We start from the raw sequence: 9,004 nt of genomic DNA, 5'->3' as shown, positions 1-9,004 counted from the left end.
TAGCTTTGCTTTTGCAGCTGCAGCGGCAGTGAAGAAAGCAGGAGGGCATCCTGAGGCAGGAAATGCCTGTCAGTGTCATCCCCAGCTGCTTCCGGCTTCCTCCTTCAAGGATTCCAGGGGCTCCTCTGTATCCTCGCCAACCCCTCTCCCCTGCCCCAGGTCCTGGCAGGCAGCTGTGAGGCCCCCCTCAGGGCCCACGTCACAAGTCCTCAGAGGGGCTGTCAACTCCCCATTGTTCTCCGGGCTTCTGGGGCTTCTCCGGCATTCCTTTGGCTCCTGAGGGGAAATGCCTGAAGCTTCATCCTCATCCCTTTCAGATGCTTGGCCTAATAGTCACCGGCACTCCTGGCCCCTCAAGGGACACTGTGCTGCGTGGGAGAGTCTGGCTAAGCTAGCACTACCAGTACACCTGCTTGGGGTCAAAGATGAAATATGAGGGGCTGCCTAGGTCTCTGGGCCTTGAACTCACCTTGAAGGCCCCAGCCAAGTATTTCCCCCCTCCCGACTGAGTACTGCACACAGCTACCCCTGAGTTACACGAACACAGCCATGCCCCTTCATTCCAAATTCTACCCCTTCTACACAGTTCTGTACGTCCTCTCACATGCCCATTCCCACCCAACCCATCCTTCCAGGGAAGCCATAGGGCGTGTCGGGGCCAGAAGCTACATTTGCTGTGGGTACAGGACTGACGTATTTCCAGGAAGCCTCCCCTAACTGACAGGCAAAACCTCTTGGGTAGACGCTGCCCCCAGTCCCTGTCTGCTGTTTTAAATATGGTGGGTTGGGAAGGTTTTACTGGAGAAGGTAATATTTAAAGCAAATACTGAATGATATGAAGGAGTAAATGATGCTGATATTCAAAAGAACATTCAGGGCCAAGGGAGAAACAAATGCAAAGTTCCTGAGGTAGGAATGTGCTTGGTGTGAGCAAAGAATAACAAGGAGGCCAGTGTATTGGAAGTGGAGGGCTTGAAGGAGGTGAGTCTGGGGAAAGGGCTGGAGACCAGATCCGGTAGGGCCTCATTTGCCACTGTAACAAGAGAGATGGGAGGGAGTTACCAGAGGGTTCTGAGCACAAGTCTGATATGATCTGACTTCAGTTGTAAACGATTATTTTAGCTGCTGTGTTGAGAATAGACTGTAGAGGGACAAGGGTGGAAACGGAGAATGGTTGCAATAATTTCTTGATCTCTTGCCATCATCCATGTGAAAGGTGATGGTGTCTTAGGCCATGGTGGTAATGCTGAGTGTGGTGATACATGAGCAAAATCTAGATATATTCCGAAGGTAGTGGATTTGTCAATGGATTAGATGGAGGGCTACATGTAAAAGAACAACCAGAGATGACTCAAAATGTTTCTGCCTAACAAGAGAAAGGCATAAAAGGCACCCAAATAAAAAAGAGAACATTGAATTATCTCTATTCATTGACAATATGATTCTATACCTAGAAAATTCTAACGATTTCATCTAAAGACTCCTAGATCAGATAAACAACTTCAGTAAGGTTTTAGGATACAAATCAGTGTACAAAAATCAGTAGCATTTCTATACAACAATTATGTTCTAGCTGAAAACCAAATCGTGAATACAACCCCATTTGTAATAGCCACAAAAAGAATAAAACACCCAGGAAAGCAGCTAACCAAAGAGGTAAAAGGTGTCTGCAAAGTGAACTACAAAACACTGCTCAATGAAATCAAAGACACAAACAAATGGAAAAATATTCCATGCTCATGGATTGGAAGAACCAATATCATGAAAATGACCATACTGCCCAAAGCAATCTACAGATTCAATGCAATTCCTATCAAAATGCCAACATCATTTTTCAAATAATTAGAAAAAACAATCCTAAAATTCGTATGTGTATTAGTCTGTTCTCACTCGGCTAATGAAGACATACCCAAGACTGGGTAATTTATAAAGGAAAAGAGGTTCTCATGATATTGGTTCTTCCAATCCAGTTGGTTCCACATGGCTGGGGAGGCCTCACAATCATGGCGGAAGGTAAAGGAGGAGCAAAGGGATGTCTCACATGGTGGCAGGCAAGAGAGCGTGTGTGCAGGGGAACTCCCCTTTATAAAACCATCAGATCTCATGAGACTTCCTATCACGAGAACAGCTTGGAAAAAACCCACCCCCATGATTCAATTACCTCCCATCGGGTCCCTCCTATGACATGTGGTGATTACGGCAACTATAATTCAAGGTGAGATCTGGGTGGAAACACAGCCCGACCACATCAATATGGAACCAAAAAAGGTCCAGAATAGCCAAAGCAATCCTAGGGAAAAAGAACAAAGCCGGAGGTGTCACATTACCTGACATCAAATTATACTACAAGGACACAGTAACCAAAACAGCACGGTGCTGGTACAAAAATAGATACAGACACATAGACCAATGGAACAGAATAGAGGCCACTGAAATAAAGCCGCACGCAACTGATCTTCAGCAAAGTCAACAAAAATAAACAATGTGAAACACCCAATAGGACACCCTACTCAATAAATGGTGCTGGGAAAACTGGCTAACCATATGCAGAAGAATGAAATTCAACCCCTACCTGTTACCACATACAAAAATTAACTCGAGATGGAATAAAGACTCAATGTAAGACCTCAAACTATAAAAATCCTAGAATCAAACCTAAGAAATACTCTTCTGACCATTGACCAAAGTAAAGAATTTATAACTAAGTCCTCAAGAGCAAATGCAACAAAAACAAAAATTGACAAGTAGGACCTGATTAAACTAAAGGGCTTCTGCACAACAACGGAAACTCCAACGGAGTAAACAGCCAACCTACAGAATGGGAAAAAAACTGTTTCAAAGTATGCATCCAACAAAGAACTAATTAGTATCTAGAATCTATTAGGAACTTAAATCAACAAGAGAGAAACAAACAACCCCATTAAAAACTAGACAAAGGACATAAACAGACATTTCTCAAAAGAAGACGTATAAGTGGCCAACAAACATATGAAAAAATACTCAACATCACTTATCAGAGAAATGCAAATCAAAGCCACAATGAGATACCATCTTACACCAGTCAGAATGGTTCCTATTAAAAAGTCAAAAATAACAGATGTTGGCAAGGTTGCAGAGAAAAAAGAATGCTCATACACTGTTGGTGGGATTGTAACTTAGCTCACCTCCTGTAGAAAGAAGTTTGGAGGTTTCTCAAAGAACTGAAAATAGAATTACCACTCGATCCAGCACTCCCATTACTGGGTATGTATTGAGAAGAAAATAAATCGTTTTACCAAAAAGACACATGCAGTCGCACTGTTCACAATAGCAAAGACATGGAATCACATCAGCCTAGGTGCCCGTCAATGTGACTGGATAAAGAAAACGTGGTATATTTATACCATGGAATACTACACAGCCATAAAATAAATGAAATTTTGTCCTTTGCAGCAACATGGATACAGCTGGAGGCCACTATCGTGAGTGAATTAACACAGAAACAGAAAGCCAAATACCACATGTTCTCACTTATAAGCAGCAGCTAAATATTGGGTACACACAGACATAAGGATGGGAGCAATAGACACTGGGGACTCCAAAAGCAGGAAGGAAAGCAGGAGGGCAAGAGTTGAAAAACTACCTATCAGGTGCTATGTTCACTGTTTGGGTGATGAAATCAATAGAAACCCAAACCTCTGCATCATGCAATTTATCCATGTAACAAATCTGCACATACATGCCCTGAAGCTAATGTTTTCTGAAAAAAGGTTTCTGCCTCAGCCACAAGGGAATTGTCATGTACTGCCATTTACTTCAAAAGAACCAGGTATGCAGGAGGAGAGGATCAGGTAGTCAGAGGTGGTTACGTTATGTTTTAGAAGCCTATTAGACATCCAAAGGGAGATGGCAAATAGGTAGTTTAGTACCTGAGTCTGGAGCTCAAGGGAGACACCTATACTTTTCCTGTGTGTTTTTTATACTTGTCCAGTGCATCTACAAACAATTTAGAGGACTGCTTTATGAGTGTTAGAACTTTCCATCAATGATTTCCTGTACATAACATTTTGCAACTTGCTCTTTTGGCTCAACATCAAGTTTTTGAGACTTTTCACATTGAAACATCTAGCTCTTCCCATTTAACTCCATAGTATTCCATCATATAAATATGTCCCAATTTATGTACTTATTGCCCTGTTATTAGGATAATTGGGGTTGTTTGGATTTCTGAATGCTTTTTTGTACTCCTCAGAGTGTGATGTAATGCTTTGCAGTGCTGGGCACACAGTAAATGATGAGTATTTCTGTTCACCTGCATCTGCGTGTCTGGGATCATTAATTCCCAGGCAAGAGGGAACACGTCATATCTGTTGATTTCACAGGGCCTTATTTAGTAATCCGGGCCCATCTAGATTTCTCCCTAGTGATATTTGGTTAGCCATATTGTCCAAGGTGCTGGAAAGTAACAGCAATAGGCTGGGTGTGGTGGCTCGCACCTGTAATCCCAGCACTTTGGGAGGCTGAGGTTGGTAGATCACTTGAGGTCAAGAGTACAAGACCAGCCTGTTCAACATGACAAAACCCCGTCTCTACTAAAAACACAAAAATTAGCCAGGTGTGGTGGCGCTCACCTGTTGTCCCAGCTACTCGGGAGGCTGACGTGGGAGAATCGCTTGATCCCAGGAGGCGGATGTTACAGTGAGCCGAGATCACACCACTGCACTCTAGCCTGGGCTACACAGACTCTGTAAAAAGAAAAAAGAAAAGAAAGGAAAGGAAAGTAGCTGCAATGATTTTTACTTTGTTAATTATCTCAAACCTTAGTGGCTTAAAACAATGAGTTTATTATTTCACAGTTTCTGTGGGTCAGGGATCTGAGTGTAGCTTAGCTGGACCCTCCCTCTCGGGCTCTCTCACAAGCTGCAGTCAAGGTGTTGGCCAGGGCTGCAGTCACCTCAATGCTCAATGGGGAAAGAATGCACTTCCAAGCTCACTCCCATCGTTGTCGAGCCTTCAGGTGCTCACTGGCTATTGGACCGAGAGACTCAGTTTCTTGCTGGCTATTGGCTGCCCTCAGTTCCTTTCGACACAAAACTCTCCAGAGGGCAGTTCACAACATCGCAGCTGGGTTTCCTCAGAGCAAGCGAGTGAGAGATGGTAAGTGTGTGAGAAAGGCAGGCGTCAGTCTCACAATCTAATCTTGGAAATGGCAGCCCATCATCTTTGTCATATTCTATTTGTTAGAAGCGAGTCACTTAGTCCAGCCCACATCCAAGGGGACGGGGTTAGACAAGGGCAGGGATACCAGGATGGGGGACCAGTGGGGACTATCAAAGAAGCTGCCAAGCATGGAAACCAAAAGACTGAGGTGGGGCCGGGATCAATGAGCTGAAACGCCTGCAGAGACATCCAGGAGGATGAAAAGTGAGACGGGCATGGAGTGAAAGCCAGAGAGCAGGAGTAGGAAGATGGAAAATGAAAGTGTCTGGTAGAATCTATTGGTCTCAGAACTTTAGTGGGGAAAGTAAAGTGTAAGATAGAAGTGTCAGTTGGGGGACAGGAGAGCTCTGAGCACATTTTAAGGTCAAGGGGAAGGAGCCAATGCAGATGGTGGAGGGGAAGGTGTGGACGCCACGTTCCTAGGAGAAGGACGATGGCATCTTGTCACCTACCGCTGGACATTTCTACAGTGCACTGCAGGTAGAAAAGTACTTTTACACTTACAGTTTACCCTTGAACAGTGTGGATTTGAACGGCACTGGTCCACTGATCTGTGGATTTCTTTTTCAACCAAACACGGTTTGAAAATAGAGTATTAGCAGATTGTGAAACCTGTGTGCATGGAGGGGGGACTTTGCGTGTAGGTGTCTCAAAGGGCTGACTGTGGGACTTGAGTATACACGAATTTTGGTATACACCCCCACGGATACCAAAAGATGACTATCTAGGCTTATTTGAGCCTCGTATCAACCCGGTGAGGTCAGCAGATCAGGAATAGCATTGTCCCTATGTTACAGATGGAGAAACAGATACAGAGAGGTGACACGGCTTTCCCTGGGTCGTACAGGCAATAAACGTCCAAGCCGGGACTAGAATTCAGGTATCCAGTCTCTACGTGTTTCAAATCCAGTGCTGGCTTCTCATTAGGCCTCAGCACTTTCAGCGGGCTCCTCCTCTGCCCCAGTCCGCTCCCTTGTGTCTGTAAGGTTGAGAACTCTCTCACCCCACTGAATGAGAGTTTGCTTCCTGTCCAAGCAGAGCAGACAACGGCTGGAAATGAGTGAGAATTCCTTGACCCTCGATCAAGGGGCTGTAACCCAAATTAAGAGTGAAGTTGTGAGGGTGGTATGGGGAAGCCCCCGCGTAGTGGGCTAGTGACATGCACGCCACGGGGCGGTGGGACTCTAATTAGGCCCAGTGACGGAGTGCTGGGGGGAGCGGCCATGTGGGCCAAGTAAGGGCTCGCACAGAAGGCAGGCAGGCTGGGAGCCCGGCCCTCACTGCGAATGAGCTGGCCCCATTACTTCCTCTTCCAGCCACTCAGCCCTGCTGGCTCTCCAAGCAGCTGACAAGCCCAGTGAAAGAGTTTCCATCCAGGCCTGGAAGGCCCCAGCGAGAACCGGGCAGCTGCTTTTATCCAGCCTTGGCAAGGCCTTTCAGCTGGAGTCCAGCCCGCTTTGGGCAACATTTGGAAACTCACTGAAGAAATAGAGGTCTCTCTTTTAGGAATCCTGCCCCACCCCTGCTCCCACCATGGGCCTTAGGTTTTCACCAGGAAACCTGGAGCACCTTGAGACTGGGGATTGTGTCTGCCCCAGCAGGCAGGAAACCAGGGCTCAAGCTTCTAAGCCCTGCCCTTTGTGAGCTTCTAGGATACACACACTTCATTCTGACCCTGGGACAAGGAGCCAGTGAACCAGACATCTATAACCACCTGAGCTATACAGGGCCCCAGAGAGACCTGCCAGACCCTCATTTATCAGCTAAAGAAACTGAGGTACAGAATGGGGAGGGATTTGGTCCAGGATCACACAGCCATTGAGTGGCAGAACGGGAGGGCCATAGTTTGGAGCAGACTCGATGCTTAAGAAAAAGGGACTGTCAAGCAGCCAAGACAGGAGTTCCTCTAAGCAGAGTTTAGAGAGTCCATCCAAGCAACACTTGAAGCGTGCGAGTGGCATAGACTAGGTGCTCAACAAACACAGCATAAATAAATAAATGAAACTGATTGTTACTGCAGCGGTGCTGGGAACGACTGGGCCACGGGAATAGAAAACTCTGCCCTGGTCTGGGTCTTGCTGGGTCCAGATCAGTGACATGAGAATAGCCAGCCTGGGCTTTTTTCCCATGGGAAAGTGGGACAACTCTGACCAGAAACTGGGGTAATGGCAATGGGGAAAGGGGTTAGATTAGAGGGAGGGATGCCCCACTCTTACTTGGGATAAAGAGCTCCCCTCTTGCTTCCCCCTTCATTTTTACTGATTGCTTACTTGGTGGCAAGCGTTATGAGACACACACACACACACACACACACACACGAGCATTCATACACATGATCCCTATGAGGCAGGCACTATCATCGCCTCCATCTTTTAGATAAGGAAACTGACCCTGAGAAGTTCAGTGCCTTGCCCATAGTCTCCCAGCTGATAAGAAGTAAGCTGGGCTCTGAACCCAGGCCGTCTAACTTCAATACCCATGCTTCTAACCACCAGGTTATACTGCCTTTTTGCTGAGAAAGGCAGCTTATAGTGGAGCTGCTGCCCCCGCGGATCGAAGGCCCACTCACTTACACATTCACAGCTGCCCCTGCTTTGAGGTGGCATAGTATGGCACAAGTTGGGGTTGCCAGAGGCTCCAATACCTCCATACCACCTGTATCATGGGGCCTGAGGTGTCTCCCTCCTGGCCTCCTTTAGGAATGCTAGGGCCATTAGCCTAATGAAGGCTTTGCCATGAGTTTCTCAGGCTTTCCCAGGGGTAGCAGAGCCCTGAGGAGACTTAATCAGGGTGGAAAAATCTGAATAGGAATGGAGAAGGGAGGTACAGAGGAGCCCATTATTATCTCTGGGCATTTAACACATATTAAACACTTACTATGTGCCTGTACAGGTGGCTGGGACTACAGCAATGAACCAGAGATGTATCCCTGCAGTTAGAGAGCTCACAGTCTAGAGGGGGAAAGCAACTAGAAAACAGACTACAGAGAGGGAAACTGAGGCCCAGAGAGGTCATAGGCCTTGCCCAAGAACACACAGTGGCTGAGTCACAGAGCTGGGGCCCAGAGTCAGTGCTCAGACTCCCAATCCAGCATGATCCCCGCCATAGCAAAAGCAAGCAAATGCAAACTAGCTCAGACGAAGGAGGGGTGTTAGGAACTAGGGAGAGGCTATCCTGCTGGAGATGGAGTTCGAAGGAGGGTGCTACAGTCTGAATGTGCCCCCTAAAATTCATGTGTTGAAACGTAACAGCCAATGTGACATTATTAAGAGGTAGGGCATTTCACGGATGAGTCATGAGGGTGGAGCCTTCACAGATGGGATTAGGGCCCTTATAAAAGGGCTTGAGGGCACAGGGTTGTTGGCTTCTGCTCTTCTGCCATGTGAGGACACAGCATTCCTTCCCTTTTGCTCTTCTGTCCTTTCTACCACCGGAAGACACAAGCGTCCCTCCCCTCCAGAGGATGCAGCAACAAGGTGCCATCCTGGACGCAGAGAGTTGCCCTCAACAGACAACTGAACCTGCCGGCAGCCTGATCTTGGACTTCCCGGCCTGCAGAACTGTGAGAAAGAGATTTCCGGTTATAAATGACTTAGTCTCTGGTGTGTTGTAATAGCAGCACAAACAGACTAAGACAGGGGAAGGATGTCCAGGTGGAGGGGTGCGACTGGAGAAAGCTCAGGGCTCACTGAGCTCCAGTGAAGTCCCAGGAAAGCCACTGGCGGCAGCCCATTCACTTGGGTGGTTCCTGGGCAGCCAAAGGAGGAGCCACACCCACCAGGCCCACCAGACTTGGACACGGCCC

The sequence above is a fragment of the Saimiri boliviensis genome, chromosome X (genome assembly GCF_048565385.1).
Source record: "Saimiri boliviensis isolate mSaiBol1 chromosome X, mSaiBol1.pri, whole genome shotgun sequence".
Lineage (NCBI taxonomy): Eukaryota > Metazoa > Chordata > Mammalia > Primates > Cebidae > Saimiri > Saimiri boliviensis.
The sequence above is the reverse complement of the archived record's forward strand: the minus strand, read 5'-3'. Positions refer to the sequence as shown.